Raw genomic sequence first — 20,242 nt, 5'->3', positions numbered from 1 at the left:
AAATGGTTAAACAAATTCCATGGCACATCTATCTATACTGTGAATAATACTTAACAATAAAAAGAAACAAATGAACACATCAGTGGTTAAAATTGTATGGCTATGTGCTCATGTATGAAAACCTTTCTGATTAATGTGGAGAAATTCATCTTTGAACTCTTCCTCTGAATTTCTAGGATATAGACATTTGTAGGTCATTTTTCCATTACATTCCCCTAGCAAACCAGTGAGCGTAGGCAGTGATGGGCTTATAATTGCCATTTTTTGATGGAAGAAGCTAAGTTGCTCTGAGGTTCTTTGATTGGCCAGTTGTCACAAGGCTGGTCTTCGGAATCTAAATCTAGTGTTGGTCCTCTTTGCCATCTCCCTGAGAAGAGCAGTCAGGCAGCGTGCACATTTATATTGCTAGTATAGTTGTGGCATTGGGAAGTAGTCAGTGAACCATGGATCAGTAGTTGTCCAAGTGTGTTGCCTGGACCAGCAGCACCATCATCCCCTGGGAACTGCTAGAAATGCAGATTCTTAGGCCCACCCAAGACCTACCCAATCAGTCACTTTAGGGTGGGGCCTAGCAACACATGTTTTTGACAAGCCCTCCAGGTAATTTTGATGCCCATTCAAGCCTGAGAAGCTGTGGTCTTCATCGTCATGAGAATATGTCCTGCTGCTCTTCACTCAGTCTGACTTTGGTATTGAATGGTGGGGAGGCAGGGATACACCCGACTCTCTTCTTGATGATGGTCTCTCATGCACTTAACTGGCGACAAGGATAGCAAGGGAGGTCAGTTCACTAAAATGCTGCAATTGCATGTGCTGTACCTGAAATTAAGTTAATGAAGCCTGTGTCTTTCAACATAGGATCAAAGACTAGAAATGCCTTCTTATGTTACCTTGTTTTTACCCCCCAATTAAATAACCTTTACCTTCCCACAGAAGAATGAGGGAATTAGGACCTCAGTAGTGGTGAAATGCATATTATGCTTTTCCACAGATGAAATGAGTGAATGAATGAATGAATTTATCCACTTAAACATCAGCTGCATAGTGTCTAGTACTGAGAAGCCACTGGAACAGTCTTTATTAATAGAGAACATAAGCAGGTAGAGTCTTACAATATAATATAATATGGACAGTAGCAGAATCAAGCACAAGATATGAAGTTACATGGAGAAGGGAATAGTGCCCTTATTTGTGTGTGTTTTTGTACATGTGTGCATGTACATGCATGCATATGTGTGTATGCCTGTTGCATGCAGGTGTACATGTTTGCATATGTGCATGTGTCTTGTGGAAGGCAGGGTGGGTTCAGGGAGAGATGTTGTTCAGGACTTTACAAACGAGGACAGTGTTGAGCTGGATTTTAAGATCTATTAGTTCAGCAGGTAGACAAGAAAGATGAGAACTTTCCAGTCCTGTTGAACAGAGCATGTAAATGTAAGGAGGCATGAAACAGCATGGTATCCATAGGAAACAATAAGTGTTTTGGTGTTGGTAGAGTCTAGAGTATTTAGGTACAGCTGACAGTGAGGACAGAGAAGGAGTCAGGAGGCAGATCATGGCTGTGAATGTGCTGCTAAGGTCTGCTTTTGACTCATTGCCTGGTGCTTCCCAAGGTGTATCTATCACAGAACATTGGGTCCAGGGGGTTGTGTTTGGTGTTCTTTGGAAAAGAGACTTCTCTGATCAAGCAAATGTAAATGTGAAAAGTTTCATAAAATTAAGTGGATTTTTTTTTTTTTTTGTGAGAACTCTGAGAGCTTTTACCATGTATATTGAAAATATCCAGGATGGAGATTCAGAGGACACGGGAAGCTTTCTGATGACCCTCCTCAACATCTTCAGTTCCTCAAGAACAGACTTGGGACAGTGCCACAGTACACAATGGGGAAGGGTTATTTTGTCCTATCCCTAGTAGGATAAAATCCAAGCCCTTATCATGGCCTCGAAGGCCCTGCAAAATCCAGTCCTGCTTACGTTTCTGTCCTTGCCTCCTGCCAACTTTTTTGGGAACATGGTCCACATTTGTTCATTTGCATATTGTCTATGATTGCTCTTGGCCTATATCTACAGAGTAGTTTCTATAGAGCCTAGAATATTTACATTTTGCTCTTAACAGAAAAAAAAAAAAACTTACTGATCCTAGAATTGTAATATTTCTGCAATATTTCCTGTCTGCTCCTCTAGATTTAGAGCTCTTAGATGCTAGGGTTTTGTTATTATTTTTTTTTTTTAATTTTTTTTTTTCAACATTTATTTTTGGGACAGAGAGAGACAGAGCATGAACGGGCGAGGGGCAGAGAGAGAGGGAGACACAGAATCGGAAACAGGCTCCAGGCTCTGAGCCATCAGCCCAGAGCCTGACGCGGGGCTCGAACTCACGGAGCGCGAGATCGTGACCTGGCTGAAGTCGGACGCTTAACCAACTGTGCCACCCAGGCGCCCCAGGTTTTGTTATTTTTAACGTATTCGTCACTGTGTCACTGGCACCAAGCATAGGGCTTAGCATATAGAAGGCACCCAGTGAATAATTAATGAAAGAGCAAGTGAAACTGTCATAATAATCATAATGACTGGTATTTATTTTGCCTGTGGTTTCAGTTATACCATCTAATTTAATCTTCATTCCAACCCTCGGAGACGAACAAACAATATCCCTGTTTTACATAAGAGGAAGCAGAGGCTCCGAGAAGCTAAGTGATTTTTCCAAAGTACCACAGCCAAGTTTGAATTGCGGGATGGTCTGCTGCTGCCATATCCCACGTTTGTCCCCTGCCCTTGGATGTCTCACACTGTTGCCCTTACTACCAGATCTTTAGTAGCAGTCTCACTGTGACTCATTTGTCCATTTCATGGTATCCTTCTGTCAGAGGATCTTCCTGTGATGATGTCCCTTCTCCCTGTCCCAGCTGCCTTCCTCTCCTTCTCTCTATTCTCTTATCTCCCTCTCCTTGCTTGCTTCTGCTCTCTCTGCAATTTCTGATTCAGTCACTGAGGGTTTGTATTTCCTAGGAAGTCCATGCACAATGCAGCTTGTGGTGATCCATATTTTGTCTAGTTTTTCGCACAATTAGAAGCCAAAGGTCCAGGAGAAGAGATTGATCTTCAGACCATGCCTCACTAGGATGGACAGTATTTTATTTTGTTTAGACTGCTATTGCAGAACACAATAGACTGGGTGGCTTATAAACAACAGAAATTTTATTTCTCATGGTTCTGGAGGCTGTAAGTCAAGATCAAGGCACCAATAGATTCAGTGTCTGGTGAGAGCCTCCTTCCTGGTTCATAGATGGCTGTCGTCTTGCTGTGTTTTAACATGGCAGAAGGGCCAAGGATGTTCTCTGTAGTCTCTTTTATAACGGCACTAATCCAGTTCATGAGGGCTCCACCCTCATAAACTGATCACCTCCAAAAGGCCTCATCTCCAAGTACTAACACATTGGGTGTTAGGATTTAACATACGGATTTTGGGGGGACACAAACATTCAGTCTGTGGCAGACTGACTTCTCTGCCAACAGATAGGGCGTTGCACTTCAGGGCATTAGGCATTTGCTGCTCTGCTCACAGCGCAGTGCTTGAGGTCTGCAGAGAGATGCATTCTGGCCTCTCCTGTAAGACTCTTGTGAGCTCGCCTAAGGGTACTGTTTGCAGTAAAAATATTATGCTGAGCACCCCCGAGAGAAAATGAAGTCATTGCTTGCCTGAGAGTGATTTATTCGTTCATTAATAACATATTTGCTATCTTTTCCAATGATAAATTAGGTCCTTATGGCAAATGCTTTTGTTCCTAACCTGGCTCAAAGGAGAGGCCTGTGCATCACTAACAGGCTGTCAGTTTTCCTGGTGTTCATGTTTGGTCAACTGACAAATCCCTCAAACTCATCACTAGCTGAATTATGTTTGAACTTTATTCTTGAGCTGTCTAATTGTCACATGATATGAGGCAACCCTCTAGAAGGGGTTACTTTATAACTAGCTATTTGGCCTTTGAAGGAGGTACAATATGCAAAAGAAATTACGTGAGAAAAAAAATCTAACACCTTCTCTATCGAAGTTACTATACAAGGTCCAGATATAAGTCTTGTAAAATGAAATCTGAGGTCATAAACATGCTTTGCACATCTGGAATCTTGCCTGTGGCAGATATTCTAAAATTGGAGATGCTATATTAAAGCAAGGAAAAGAGCTTTTATTGAATACCTACTACGTGTTAAGCTTTTTCACACTTCACCTTTTTACAGCAGCCTTGTGAGCTGAGGCCATTATTATCATTAGTTTACATGGTAAATAACTTAAAGTTAAAATTTGAATTTAATAATTTGCTGAATGCATCTTCCTGCAACTCCAAGCCAAGTATATTGAACAGTTTACCAGAAGCACCAAATAGTTTCACCTGGGGGAGAGGAAGGATTCTGGTTCCTCAACATCCATGAGTAAAACTATTTGCCCTGTGTGGGTGGAGTGGTGTAGCACTGTGTGCTGAATATGGGGGCTGGTTTTAGAATAATGCTCTGTATTCAGTGGATGCTTTTAAAATGAACATTGACTGCCTATTTACAACTCCGTTACTGATTTGTTTTCGACCCTCAGTTCTCTTCTGATCTCCTTCCTCACTTCCGTACTAGAAGATGAAGAACCAGGATTTTATTATTTTAAGTCCTGCCATTTAGCAAAGAGAAGCAACCTTCTTTCAAAAAAATTTTTTATTTTTTATTTTTTAACGTTTATTCATTTTTTTGGTAAAGACAGAGCGTGAGTGGGGGAGGGTCAGAGAGAGAGGGAGGCACAGAATCCAAAGCAGGTTCCAGGCTCTGAACTGACAGCGCAGAGGCTGATGCGAGGCTCACACTCATGGACTGTGAGATCATGACCTGAGCTGAAGTTGGACGCCCAACCGACTGAGCCACCCAGGCACCCCTCAAAAAAAATTTTTTTAACGTTTATTTATTTTTGAGACAGAGAGAGACAGAGCATGAGCAGGGGAGGGGCAGAGAGAGGGAGACACAGAATCCGAAACAGGCTCCAGGCCCTGAGCTGCCAGCACAGAGCCCGACACAGGGCTTGAACTCACGGACTGTAAGATCATGACCTGAGCCGAAGTCAGATGCTTAACCGACTGAGCCACCCAGGTGCCCCAAGAGGCAATCTTCTTTCAAATGATTTCACTAATTTGTATTGTTATTAGAAATCAATAAAATGGTCTCTTCTTTTCTTAGATAGACTTTCCTATTTCTGCCTGCCTTTACCTGTCAAGGTCCTCATTGGGATACCCTTGAGCTCAATAAATTGTGGCACTTTTCCTGTTGTTGAGCACAGGTGTTTTGTAGCCCTGCTGTTCATGAGTGCTGCTCACCATGTCTTTGTGGTTCTCCAGATTCCTGGCCCTGTGGCTGGGTGGGGCACGTGGCCACTTCTGGCCAATGGGTTGCAGCCAGGAGTGATGCATGTCACTTCTATCCCAAAGCACTTAATTGTTGGTGTTTTTTCTTCCTTCTGGAGCAATGACTGAAGATGCTGGCTTCTTGCTGAGCTTCCTGGGCTCAGGTTTCCTGAGTGATTTTGTTGAGCAGAGAGCTTTTCTGACGTCCTCTGATCAACTTGTACTATAAATCAGAAAGAAACATTTATTGTTTTAAGACACTGAGATCCTGAGTTTTTTATCATATTATAATCTAGACTACCCTGACAGTTTTGAGGATTGTTTATAGAATGAATAAATCCATTCCTACTTTCTATTCTCACCACTGTAAGTCCTGGTAAATCCTACTACATTGTAAAGCCTAAGTCTTTTTAGTTCTTACTCATTTGTATAATTACACTCTCTTTGGTGCCTGCTAACTTTTAGAGCCCTATTTTGTCCACCTTTCACTTTTTTTTTTTTTTTTGCAAATTCATATGCGTATGTAATTTCAACTACTCCCTATATTTATAGCAAAACAGCATGATGTATGTGAAAGAATAATGGATTTGAAGACAGGCTGGTCCTGATTCTACCAGTTCACAGAGGCTTGGGTAAACTGATTAAGACAGTCTCCACTCACTCGTCTGTACAATTGGAGTGATGACTGTCATGTCTGTCTCACCAGGTCACCTGTGGGAATCAGATGAGAGAGCGGCTTTCGTAAACGGTAAAGAATTATTCACGTGGGAAGAATTGTTTTAGAGAAACTCTGAGCCTCTATCTCAGCAAAGCTTCTGCCCTGAACTTCCTCATGTTCAGGATCTACCTTGTATGGTTGTGTCCTCATTAAGATGACCCGCCTCTACATCCATGCACATCTACTTTACTGTGGCTGTATTTGCATCACCAGCCTTTTGTCCTTAGGGCCCACCCCACCCTCTCTCCCCACAGGTGACCACATCTTTATTTCTGTGTCACTTTTTCCTGGTGATTCACTTCCAATCGGCTTCCTCAAATTTCACCTGTTCCAACCTGGTAACCATCTGCAGGCTGTGCCCTCAAGATCTTACCCTGCAGTTGTGACAGCCAAGTTCAGATGAGCATCGCCCTCTTTTCAAGTTCTCAATCCTCTGAGCTAACTCACTCTCAGCAGTGAAAACAAATTTCCCTAAGCCTCACTTAGCCTGCGTCACTCCACTTCTTAGAATTAAACACTGGCTCCCAGTTGCCTCTGTAATATACATACAAAATACTTCACACACGATTTTTGTGGTTATTACAAAAGCAACTCATGCTTGATGTGCCCGAATAGCAAAATACAGAAAAGCAGATGGAGAAAAAAGCAGATCACCTATTATCCAATCACTTTAAGATAATCACTGTAAGCATATCCATTTTTTTTCTGTGCTTCTGTATTTTATAAAAATGTTGTCAAACAATGTATACTATTTCGTACCTAGCTTTTTCCTTTAGTAATATATTCTGAACATTTTGTCAGGTAATTAGGTAGACTGATTTAATGAATCAGTAGCTTCATTATAGCCCATTGAATACATTTACCATAATTGACTTAATTCCCTATTGTAAAGCACTGATTATTTTCTATTATAAATAATGTTATAAAATATATTCCTGTGCATATGTCCTCTGAGCATGTATTTTATACTTTTTTAGGGGAAAGGAGGAATGAATCTGTACAGATAGAATTGCTTGGTTGAAGAGTACACCCATTTGAAGATTTCTGATATATATTGCTATTTGCCTCTAAAGCGTGTATCAATTTGTGTTCTGAGCAGTGTAGAAGAGTGTGAATATCCAAACACCCTCAGTGAGTTATAGTCTTTGATAACTTTATGTGAAATGTACCCCATCTTGAACTTGTAATGTGTTTTTGAATAATAGTAAAGTTGAACATTTGTTCATATATTTATCAATTGTACTTCTGTTGGAAACTGACTCATATTGTTTCCCCATTTTTATAATGAGGGTTAGTCTTTATATCATTGTGTTATAAAATCTCTTTAATGTATTAAAGATATTCCTTACCTAACGTATATATTTTAAGTTTTGTATTGTATCATTTGATTTTTTCCCCACTCTTTAGTATGAAAGTTCTTTATTTTCAGATGGTTCAATATATCCATATTTCCCTTTAAATTTTCTGACTTTGTTGTTATATTTAAGAGGAATATATGTATATATACATACATATATTTTTCTCTTTATTTTATGATTTAAACACATTAACTCTGGAGTCCAACTCTAGTTTATTTTGGACTAGGATGTAAGTAAAATTGTGACTTAATTTACCTTTACAGAGTTAATGCATTAGTTCAACCAAATATCCCATGGAACATAAATGCTATCTTTGTCATTTAATAAATTCTTGTATAGTTATACTTGGAACCATTCCTGAACTTTCTATTCTGCTTCTTTGATCTATCTTTCTTTTTTGGCACCTGTACAGCAATATTTTATTTGTTGTAGGTTTATAGTATATTTTAAAATCTGGTAGAGCAAGTTAAGCCACATTATTCTTCTTTTTCAATATTTTCTTGATGGTTCTCATGCATTTATTTTTCTAGCTGAATTAGAAATTACTTTTTCAAGTTCCAAGAATACCATTGTAATTTTTTTTTTCAACGTTTATTTATTTTTGGGACAGAGAGAGAGACAGAGCATGAACAGGCGAGGGGCAGAGAGAGAGGGAGACACAGAATCGGAAACAGGCTCCAGGCTCTGAGCCATCAGCCCAGAGCCCGACGCGGGGCTCGAACTCACGGAGCGCGAGATCGTGACCTGGCTGAAGTCGGACGCTTAACCGACTGCGCCACCCAGGCGCCCCTACCATTGTAATTTTGATTGAAAAAGTAGTAAGTTTGTAAATTAATGTGAAGGCTTACCACCTTTATAAAGTCTGACTTCCCATCTAGGCGTAGGAGATTTCTCTCCATTTACCTGAATCTTTGTCTATGTGTGCCTGATTATAAAATTCTTAAGTTTAAGGAATACTACGTAAGTGTGTTAGTGATATTTTCATTTTTTTTGGTTCCTTATATTGATTGATATCTTTTTAAAAATCCTCCTTTCTACCTGGTTATTGCTGATCCCTCTGAACTTCTTTTAGTGGTTCTAAAATAAATTTTCTTGATTTTTTCTGGAAGGAAAATCTTAGCATCTGAAAATAATTATAACCTGATTTTCTCCGTCCAACTATTTCTACCTCTTATTTATTTTTCCTGTCTTATTGCATTGATTAAAACTTCTAAAACAAGGTTAAAAATAGGAGTGAGGGTTGGCAGTTATATCTCATTCTGAGTGTTTCCCAGTTAAGTAGATTACTGGCTGGTAGTTTCAGCCAGTTAAAAAAGTAAGTTTTCTCATGTTAAAAAAGTAAGTTTCATTCCCAGTTGTTGTTGTTGTTGTTGTTTTAAAAATCTTGAATGACTGTTGAATTTTATTAAATGTCTTTTTGGCATCTTTTACAATGATCATATGGTTTTTCTCCTTTGACCTAGAGATGTGATGAATTATGTTAATACATTTCTTCATATTAAACTATCCTACATTCCTGGAATAAACTCTACTTACTCATTCTGTATTCTTCTTCAAATGCACGGCTGGATTTGATTTGATAATATTTTATTTAGGAGTTTTGCTTCTATGTTTTTGAGATCGGTTTATAAAGTTTTTGAGAGGAGTATCTGCCAGGTTTTGATTTGAGGGTTTTTTCTAGCTTTCAAAAATATAATGGGATGGTCTTCATCTTGAATCAATTAAGTGACATTCCTAACGTGGACATGTAGGCTCTCAGGATGGTGTGATGGAAAGAACACAAGACTGAGAATTAAAAGATCATGGTTTAATTCCTGCCTCTGTCCCATTCACTCTGTAAGTTTAGGCAAATTAATTTCAACTCCCTAAACTTCGGTTTCCTTGTCCTTGAAATGAGGATTACACCCAGTTTCTGCCCCAACTACTTTGCAAGATTGTTGGGACAATCCTGTGACCTAATGAGAATAGAAACACTTTGCAGAGGAGAGAAACATTTGTTGAGTACCTATTCCATGTAAGGTGCCTTGTGGCATTAAAAAAATTTTTTTTTAATGTTTACTTATTTTTGAGATAGAGAAAGAGAGAGAGAGACAGAAGATGAGTGGGGGAGAGGCAGAGAGAGACAGAGACGCAGAATCCAAAGCAGACTTCAGGCTCAGAGCTGTCAGCACAGAGCCTGACACAGGGCTTGAACTCACAGACCACGAGATCGTGACCTGAGCCGAAGTCTGGTGCTTAACCGACTAAGCCACCCAGGTGCCCTGTGGCATTTTACATAAATGATGTAATTACTAAGAATCCTCACTATAATCCTTATATGCTCCAGGCACAATGAGGACTCCTGGGAGCCTTGCAGCAGTGGTCCAGGGAACAACATCACCAGCATTACTTGGGGGCATGGTAGAACTACCAAATCCCCAGTCTCACCCTGTGAACCAGAATGCATTTTCATAAGATCTTCAGGGTGATTTACATTCGCCTTAAAGTTTGAGAAGCACTGATGGCTCCCATATCACAGTGGTGCAGGTTCCACAGCATCGGAACAGGAATATAAATGTGGCATTTAGAAATAATTCCAATGATAACTCTCTTTTGTTCATGCTTCTGATATTCTGGATGAGATGGTGGCACTGTTGAGACTATAAATGTCCTTTACAGCAAATATCATGAATGTGCACACTAATTTCCAATCCAAAGTTAACTGTCTTTGGAATCTTAGTTGAAATGACCCATCAATTGTGAGTTATTCTCTAACAAGTCCAAAATTAAAAAGTAGTTTTAGTGCCTGCAGATGTACTCTCCTCTAGGGAGACCCAGTCATAGTGTATTCCCTTCAGTCAGTCTGAAGGAATTTTTCAGCTGATCCTGTGAGCAACCACAGACCTTTTACTGGGGTAAGGATTACTATGTCATTTTCATCACAAAGATTACACTAGTCACTCTTCAAGCGTGTTTTGGCTTCCACCAAGAGCAAAGGGCAGTATGCATTAAGCTTCATTACACACATTAATATATATATATGCATGCACACACATGCTTAGAGAACACCTAATATCATGGTGAGAACTGAAACCATGGTGACCAAGACATCAACAAAGATTACCTCTGTGGGAGTTCTGCAGGGATGTGTAATGCAATCGAGGTAACTGTTTGTAGGCTGTAGCTGGCAGTTGCCATGGAGACTGGCAGTTTGGTGAGGGAAACCTCCTCAGTGACGTGGTCAACAGCTGTTTTATTCCTCTGGGTCTTGAGCACAAGCAATTCTTTCACACCCTATGTGGGAGGGAGGCACAGGTGTGTCTTTTGCTAAGCTAGGGAAGTATATAGGAGAAAGTCCAATATAAAAATATTCCTAATCATGGCATTCTTCCATGATGGAGAAGCTACTTCTCTTAGAGTTTAAATGGCCATTAAAAAAAAGAGAACATCCATCATGTCAAAGATGCTATCCTTTTAACCCAAAGTGTAGAATTTTCTGTGAATGTGAAACAATTTCACTGTGTTAGAACGTACTTCAGAGTTCAGATGTTGTATTTATAAGGCTTTCTCTAGCTTTCTAGGGCAGAAATAATTGCTTCTATAACTGAACACACTCAGAAATCTGTTTATAAGTCTATTATAACATTTTGCAAATTATATTGTACTTTAGGTATAACCATTATGTTTGTTTAGTTCACTTCCCACTGTCCCCACCTAGGACTGGGTCTAATCAAGCTGTTAGGACAACTGTGCCTAGAACAGTGCCTAACTTAAAAGTGTGTTTATGACTGTATTAATTAGGTCCTGCTGTGTCACAAATTACCACAAACTTAGTGGTTTAAAAAACATACATTTATTATCTCACAGTGTATGTGGCTTACCTGTCTGACCCTGGCTTATCCAGTTCAGAGTTTTATAGAACTGCAGTCAGAGTTTTTTATTGGACTGCATTCTCATTTGGAAGCCCAACTGGGGAAGAATTTGCTAACGAGATCAAGTTGTTGACACAGTTCATTTCCTTGTGGCCTGTAGGAGCTGAGGGCCTTGGTTCTATAGGCTGCCTACAGTTCCCTACCACATGGCCTATTTGGGAGTTTACAACATAGCAGCTTATTTGTTCAGGTCCAGTAGGACAAGAGAGACTCTGGAGAGTCAGTTTTATGTAATGCAGTGTAATTGTGGGAGTGACATCTTATCTTTGCTATATTCTATTGGTGAGAAGCAAGTCACAGATCCCGCTCATACTCATGAAGGGGATTATGTATGAGTGTGAACACTAGGAATTGGAGATCACTTTAGGGTCTGTCGGCCATTATGAACCTTTGTAATTTGTCTATCGGCCTGGCCTTTCAAGGGCCTCACAAAACGCGTGTTTCAAAAGATCTCTAAATGTTTTTACTTGATTGTGTACAAAATTACCATGGCAGTTATGAGAATGTACCTCTCTGACTATAGGGAGTATGACTGATCAGTCCCCCAGCTGCTCTGAAGTTTATCACTGTATTCAGGCCAAAGCCTCTCTTCTCACAGTTACTCTTGGCAAGTGAGGAGCCTGGTAGAGATACTGACAGAGGCCTGTTCCTGTGCAATAGGGTACTCTCTGATAGGCACTTGGCCTGAGGAGTTCCCCCAGTGGCATGATCAAACTTTCCTTAGGGCCGAGTGGCAGTCTGAGATACTTCTATCCCGCTTTCCTTCTTTCCTTCTTTCCCTATCTTCTCCACTCAGGGTCAGGCCGATATCATGGTTAGACAGCTCTCCCTGCCTCCTTGGACTCCCTTGCCATCTTTTTTCACAGCTGTTTCTCATAATACATTTCTGGGGCATTTAATCCCATCTTGGAACCTACTTCTCAGATGACCCAGACCAATACAATCATTATCATTTACATAAGTCTGTAGCATGAGACAGTGTTATACCTTTGAATAAGGTCCTTTTCTCTCAGCTGACTCCAGGAAAGCCACAGGGATATTGGAAAGGATATTAGACCTGCAAGACCCAGAGTAGAATTTTTGTATTACTTGGATGACCTCAGGCGAGTCACAGTCTCTCTAAGGTGCATTTATCTCATCTGTAAAAGGAGAATAACACTACTACTGCTAATACATTTATGACACGGTTAAAATGAAATTGTGCCTAAAAACATAATGCCTGGAATAGAGCTGGTGCTTAGAAAGTACTGTGTGGAAGTTTTGCAAGACATAGTAAAACAGTGATAACTTTTTACAAACTGCGAGGATGCATTACCAAGAGATGTATCTTTTCATGAATCCCATTAGAGGTAATCTCTCAGAGGTACAAGGGATACAGGGAGCACAGGATGCTTTCCAGGGCATCTCTGTGGATGAAAACATTATAAAAGACCAACTAAATCAACCTCTTCTTGTAACACATGCCCTTGGAAGGCTGGGCCGGGAGGAGGGCAGACAGTGAGTTTTACATTCAACGTAGTGGGAAGGAGGGCAGATCCTGAGCAAATCTAGCAGGGTGGGGCTTGCTGGCCATTGTCCCCCACTTCTGCTCAGCAGCAGGAGTTGCAGTAGGAGTGATGAGTGTACTTCTCAGAGGGGCTGGAGACAAGCCGCTCCTCGGGTCTTTTCTTTATCCCTTCTTCAGTTTAATCTCTACTGTTCCTTCTACATGGTATTTATGCCTTGATCTAGTGAGATTTCTGTGGTTTCCTTGACCTCTCTCATCCTTCCTCCTCCCCAGTTCTTAATTTACCTAAACTGCCTTTACCAGGAAACAGAGTCCTTCCTTCTGCCCTTAGATAACCAGCTAAAAATGGAGAGGCCTTTGGGGGAAGCACCTAACCCAGGTCACAGAACCAGTGTGCGTCCGTGCGCTGCAGCTGAAAGCTTAGGTTTTGGACTCCAGTTTGGCTTCTACTTCTGCGTTCCTCTCCCTGTGAGACTCTGGGCAAGCGTCTCTGAGTGATTCTCCTCATCTGTAAAATGGGGTAATGGTCTCTTTCTCTAATGTTGTGAGGATGGATGGCCTCTTACAGGGATGGCTTCTTACAGGGGATGGGGCTCAGTAAATTGGCTCCTTCCTTTCCTTATGAACAACATTGTTTAAAACGGCCTTTCCAGTGATCCTAGTAGCAATTTTGGTTCCTGATAACAATATAAAAAAATTGATGAGGGTTTATGAGTTTTTTGCCCAGGTTGTGGCCATTGAGTTTTGGAAAGTGAGAAGTACAGGCAAATCATGTGTCTGACAGCGAAGAGTAAAATGGCCTTGGGCCTAGCTTCAGAAGTTGGTCTAAAGAGAAACACACCACTCTTAAAAAAAACAAGTAGGAAGCAAAAAGCTTTCATATGTATAAATGTTAGGGCCATTCTGCCAGTGTAGGCCAAAAAGCTGTTTTAAGTGGTCACAAGAAAAAAAAATTAAGGGGGAAGAGCAGGCAGAAACCTTCTAGCTAGAACCATCCCCTTCCTTCCATCTCTTACTTTTCCTGGGAAGGGAAGCAAAGTGCTAGGTGTATGGGATCCCCCACCTCAAGTGAGGGTGGCTTTTGGAAGCAGAGCTAGGGCGGGTGTCTGCAATATGGCCCTCTGGGTGGTGTCAGAGGAAGAGTGGGAAAGTGGAAAGTTACCAGACACAGAATCTAAAAACCTAGGCTTCCATCTGCAATCTGTTACTTACTACCTGTGTGACTTGGAGCACGTCACTTTATCTCTCTGAATTTGTTTCATTACTTGTAAAATGGGTGTAACAAAATAAAACATAACATGACGCTGTTATGAGGTTCAAGTGGGATAATGAATGCATGTGGAAGTTCTGGTAAATTACTACGTTGATGTTAGCTATTTATTGGAATGCTATATCCTATTATAACCCACCTGAGTTACAACCTCCCTGTGGCTATTATTGAAAGGTGTCTTTACATCACAAAGTCATGAGAGTCCAGAATAATTGTGTGCATCATACAGTGGATGGTGATGATGAAGAGGAGGAGGATGATTATGACAATATTTGCATAACTCAAAGTGGCAGCTGCTATATATAAGGAATTGAGGAAAGCAATTGGGCTGGAAGTAGATGGTAAGAGACTTGTCTGAAAGCTGTCCTTGCATCACAGAACACTGTTTTTACATGTATCATGCACTAGTTTGTGTGGAGCAGCTGGGGAAATGTTGGTGAAGGTAGTGGAGAGGGAGGCGGGGCCAAAGGAGGGTTGAGTCTAAATGCTTATATAACTTTTTAATGAGAAATTTTGATCCCCTGTTTAATTTGAGACTTACACCTACTCTTCTGTTTCTTTCCCTATTTTACAAGGAAACTGAAATTCAGAGAGGTTAGTTAACTTGTCTGAGGCCACATAGCTCACAAGTTTGAGCAGGGATTCCATGCCAGGCCTGACTTGATGCCCCTGAGACCATGCATATAGCAGGACTTTGTAAGCAGTACAGGCCCACAGAGATGGACATCATCACTTCTGTTGCATTTAAACAAAGGAGGCAACTGAAGGCCAGAGAAGTGCAATGGGTGGCTTGAGCTCACTCAGCTTAGGAGTGATAGAGGGGCCTAGAAGCTAGGTTTCCTCATTCCCAGAGCATGGCCTGTTTCACTCTGGCTGCTGCCTTAAGTGCTCTTTAGTCTTTCCCCCTGCCCCCTTTTCTTTTTAAAAAATTAATAAAAGGCAGTCAAGCAATGGCTAATGGGCTCATGAGAGGTTAGGAAGCATACTTGTGAGGCAATCACAAGATCGCTTTCAGCGAAACACATGATCTTGGTAACAAAAGGAATACAGAAATAAATTTCTTTGAATGCTCTTCAACCTAATCAGCCCTGATGCTGCTAAACTGTTCCTGACATTCTCTGGTCCCCCCCTCCTTTAAAGCCCCAAATAAAGCATAATGAAATAAGCTATAAGCATTTGGGGGTTATTCAACTCTCTGAAGTGCTTGAGGATGCAATTTGTAGGCAAGATGTTAAGGAATTAAAAAAAAAAAACAAAACTGGCTGGTGCCAAGCCGCATTGTACCAATTTCTCCATGGCCCTGTTGCATGTTAGGTATGCATATGGTCCACACATTTCTCAAAAACATACCCCCAGGTGTCAGGGCCTGTTCTTTAGAGCATATCAACTAAATGTGGAGAGACGGGTGTGCTGAGGAAATAAAAAATAAAACCACAGCTGCTCCTTAGAACATTGCTGTAATTTGGAGGCTTGGTATAGGCTGTAGTGTTCTTGTCTAGAGTACTACAAATTCAGCACCCTAAAAGGTGAGTGCCTGGAGGGCAGGATGGACGGCACTGCCTCTTTGTCCTTTGGCCCAGCATGGGGCCCAGCACAAAATAGGGACTTAGAGAGTTTGAGGCAAATAAATGAATAAGTGAGGGAAGCTAGCAATGAAATTGGTACAAGGACAGGAAAGTCCCTTCCAATCAAGCTAATTAAAATAAGACACGATCCCCAGCCCCATTTCCCTCTTAGCCAATTCCTGCCTAAAAACCCACTCCCATTTTAAAGAACAGGCTGCATGTGTGGTGAAAAAGAGACAAGGAATGGTACTGGAAGACATGGGTGTATGACCAACAGGATTGCATTTGAACCCCTTAAATTTTTTTTTTTTTTTAACATTTATTTACTTTTGAGACAGAGACAGAGCATGAGCTGGGGAGGGGCAGAGAGAGGGGTCAGGGGGAAGGAGGGAGACACAGAATCCGAAGCAGGTCTCAGGCTCCGAGCTGTCAGCACAGAGACAGATGTGGGGCTCAAACTCATGGACTGTGAAATCACGACCTGAGCTGAAGGTGGACACTTAACCGACTGACCCACCCAGGTGCCCCTGAACCTCTTTCTTTTTAACGAGATAGTTGTACAGCATCTAGGGCAATGTTTGGCACACAAGAGGCATGCATTTCATTCATTCAAAATTTATGCAGTATCCTACAATGTGCCAGAACTAATGTCACAAGCTAGTGGTGGAAAAGTCACTAGGAGCTCAACTGAGTGGATGTGAGGGACTTTATTATCATTATTGAATTCTTCACATAACCCCTTTGAATTATTTTTTTCATTGAGTGATAAGGAAGTCAAACTTCAGAGAAGCTCCATGGCCAGCCCCCCTGCAGCCCGAAGAGCCTGGCACCTTAAGTGGAACTCAGCACCAGCAATCACCAGTGGGCAGCTCACAGATCGGTTCTGCCTCAACACATGTTTTGTTTGGGCTGCCTATTTTTTGTCAAGAAAGAAGATAGGGAGTGGGAATGCCTGTAGAAGGGACATGTGCTTCCCAGTTCACTAGAGTCTCTTTACTCTCAAGGTTTAACCCATGGCCGCTGAGTACGTGATCCTGGTTCAGATTCACTGTTTCCATACCCAGTGCTGTTTCCAGCGGGCTTATGGATATATTGCCTGCCTCTGACAGAGCTGAGACTCACATTACTGATCCCTCTGGGTCTTTTCTGACCCAGTGCTGATGGTCACCACTATCCCTGTTACAGTTAATTCAATCCCAGCGGCTGACTGTCAGTTTGGGATTAAATAGACAGCAAGTACAGATTCTGGTACAGTTTCTGGACTTTTTTGGGGCAGGGATGATCATGGTGGTGGTGATGGTAGTGGGGACATTATATAGCACGGACTTGGCACGTACTAGACGCTTGGTCAGTGTATCCCAAATAAAAGGAAGATATTCTGAAGCTAGCCTCTTATAAGAACTCCAATTAAAAAGGTGGGTTTTTCCTTCTTTTTAAAGTAAAGAGCATTCCTAGGGCTATATTCTGTTCACTTCTCTCAGTTCTCTAACGGAAAGGGTGGGTAGCTGGCATTATAGCCTCTAAAATGTTTCCATGCTGAGGTCATCTCTTCCATTTAGTGTAGTGTGGGAGCTTTGGGGTCTCCATCAATCACTGGGAAGTGAGCTGGAGAAAACGTAAATCTCCCTCCAGAAAAATCACATTGGCCTTGGACGTCCATGCTAGGCCACCTGACTTGTACTGCTTTGGGCATGGGCAGAAGGGGAATCTGGTCCGGAAGTGTCCTGGGAGGGGGCAGGGTTTCCCTGGGATCATTAAGAAGTAAAAGCCCACTGACTGCTGTAATTGATAGCACAACCGGTTTGTCCTGTTCCCACTTGGGTAACTTAATAAGGAGCTGAGTGAGTTCCAACACTTGTCCAGAACTCACCGAATACAGAAGATGCCCAATGGGCTAAAATCAATCAAGTTGAGGTGGAGTTGTTTGCTATGTAAGAATGAGAGTTTGAAGTCAGACTGCCTGAGTTAGAATCCAGTTTCACTGCTTCTGAGCTCTGTGACTTTGGGCATCTAAATGTCTCTGTGCCTCCATTTCCTTACCTGTAAAATGGAGATAATAATAGTACCTACTGCATAGGGTGTTTTGAGGATTTAGTTAGCTATTACACATAGTGGCCTCAAACAGTGCACATCATAAGCACACGATATGTGTAGCGATTGTTGATCTTTTAAGATCCCCTCAAGCCTACCTCTCAGTTAGGTCTGATCCACAGAGAGCAACCAACTTTCACTGACTTGTCTTTGATGTGATGCCTTTAGTTGTTAGCAGTTGATGCAAGAATAGCATTTCTATTCTTTTACACATGGCAGTTGGAGATGGCTTCATTACCCATATAGTGCATTCCCAGAAAAAACACCTACCTCTGTCCGTGGATATGTTTGCTTTCTGTTGCCAAAAAAATGAGTGATGTCTCTGTGTTTTCTTTCTGCCTAAACTGTCAAGAAATCTAAAACATTGCCCAGTGCCTATCTTGAGTGCTCCAAAGCATCTATTTCTTCCATTTTCTTCAAATGGAATATTTATGCTAAGCTAGCGCTTCTTAATTTTTTTTCCCACAGAACCCCTAAAAATGGCTAAGTATAGTGACTGAGGGGAATTTGGAGATTGTAGTCTTACGAATCCAGAAGCCTGAATTCCCTTTCAAATTTGTATTTTAACTTGAAAATTTATACATGTTTTGAACTTCAGCCCATTACATATCTATGTCTGTTTTAATGTTCAGTCAGTGTTTTGAATGATCAGTCTTTCAGTAGAACTGATGGTCTGGGAAGGTGCGGTGTGCCTCTGAATTTATGACTCTTTATGATAGCTATCAGTGCTGTTCATCAACTATTTCTGGTTCTTCTCCCTTCAAGGCATATAGTAGGACTGCACGTCCCTGTCGGAAGTGTGACCAACCATGTGACTAGCTTGACCAAGGAAAGTCTATCAGTTGTGGCCAGGTGTGCAGTTTGCCACATTGCTTTGCTGTGGAGAGGTAGAAGCGTGGGCAAGAAGGAAGGCCTCCATCAGCTACCTGGGTCACCATATGACTGGTGAGCCAAGTTCTTCTACTGGACTGGGCTGGACAAGCTGGGTAAACAAGAAATAAATCCTGTTGTTAATAGCCAGTGAGAGTCATGGCTGTTTGTCATTGTAGCTGTATGACTCAGCCCATCCCAGTTGACATTCTCCTCCTCCCTTTCCGTGCCCATCATGTTTCTGGAGGGGAGCCCACCCTCCATTTTGAAAGTGTGGCCTTGAGCATCTTGTTTAGAATCACACATTTTGAAAGATGAGGAACACGAGAAATGGAACATTTCAAATACTGGTTCCCTGCCCCCCACTTTCTCAAAAAGATTATTCTTCTTAATCTTTAAAATGCAACAGATAGTATGAGATTTGTGAGTCATTCTCAGATTTAGAATCTCCACAGAGAGATACAAGTCAACTTGTCATTTATTAATTTTTGGAATATCTCACCCTTTTCACAGCTCTTTGTTTACTAAATGCCCAGGACCTCATACTGTTCTGAAAGTGTGAATTGCAAGTTTACCTTGGGTCATCACCCTCTGACTGCTGGATTTTGGTGGCAGTGTTGTGCCTAGAATATAGTGGGTGCTTGGCAAATGGTGGGGTGCATGAGTGTCCCTTCATTAAAATAGTAGTGTAAACCCATAGTCCCTTCACCTGCTGGCACCTCGCTTGAACATTGATTTTGTTTTGTCATTAAAAAAATTTTTTTTAATGTTTTTTTACTTTTTGAGAGAGAGAAACAGAGCGTGAGCGGGGAGGGGCAGAGAGAGAGAGAGAGAGACAGACAGACAGACAGGCAGACAGAAAGAGAGAATCTGAAGCAGGCTCCAGGCTCTGAACTATCAGCACAGAGCCCAACATGGGGCTCGAACTCATGAACCACGAGATCATGACCTGAGCCGAAGTTGGACACTTAACCGACTGAGCCACCCAGGTACCCCTGTCATTTTGTTTTAGAACTTGCTGTTGATATGTTAGTCCCTTTGACTGAAATATTAACCCCTTTATGTGGGAACTAGATCATTATCTCTGAATCTTCCAATGGGAGTAAGCTTAATTTCTGCACACAGCAGGTATTTAACAAATGCTTGCTGAGTTGAATTGAATTGGGTGGTAGATTAGTGTGGTTTGGAAGCCAAGGACACCAGCGTGTGTCCTCACATTATACACAGATTCCCCTTATACTGACTCTAATTCTCAGCCAGAGCTCGCTCTTGTTTCTCTGGCAGAATCTTCGCACCTTGGTCAGTGCTGTCCCTGAGGCCTGTCATGTGAGCAGCCTGACTTTTCCTGTCTCCTTTTTCCCAGGGAGAATGTTCCCAGTAAAAGGAAAATGGCCCCAGCTCCTCATTTACAAAGTGCTACAAGATTCCCACTGCCCCAAATGGTAGGATCTAAGCAACTAGCAGGGTATCTCTAAAACATCTGAGGAAACAGCTGACTGACTTTTGTGAGAAGACTTGCCATCCCAGGCTTCGGAATAGGAGGAAGAGGAGTGAGAGATGTGGGAAAGGCAGGA

The sequence above is a fragment of the Felis catus genome, chromosome D4 (assembly GCF_018350175.1).
Source record: "Felis catus isolate Fca126 chromosome D4, F.catus_Fca126_mat1.0, whole genome shotgun sequence".
Lineage (NCBI taxonomy): Eukaryota > Metazoa > Chordata > Mammalia > Carnivora > Felidae > Felis > Felis catus.
Note: the sequence above shows the minus strand (reverse complement) of the source record.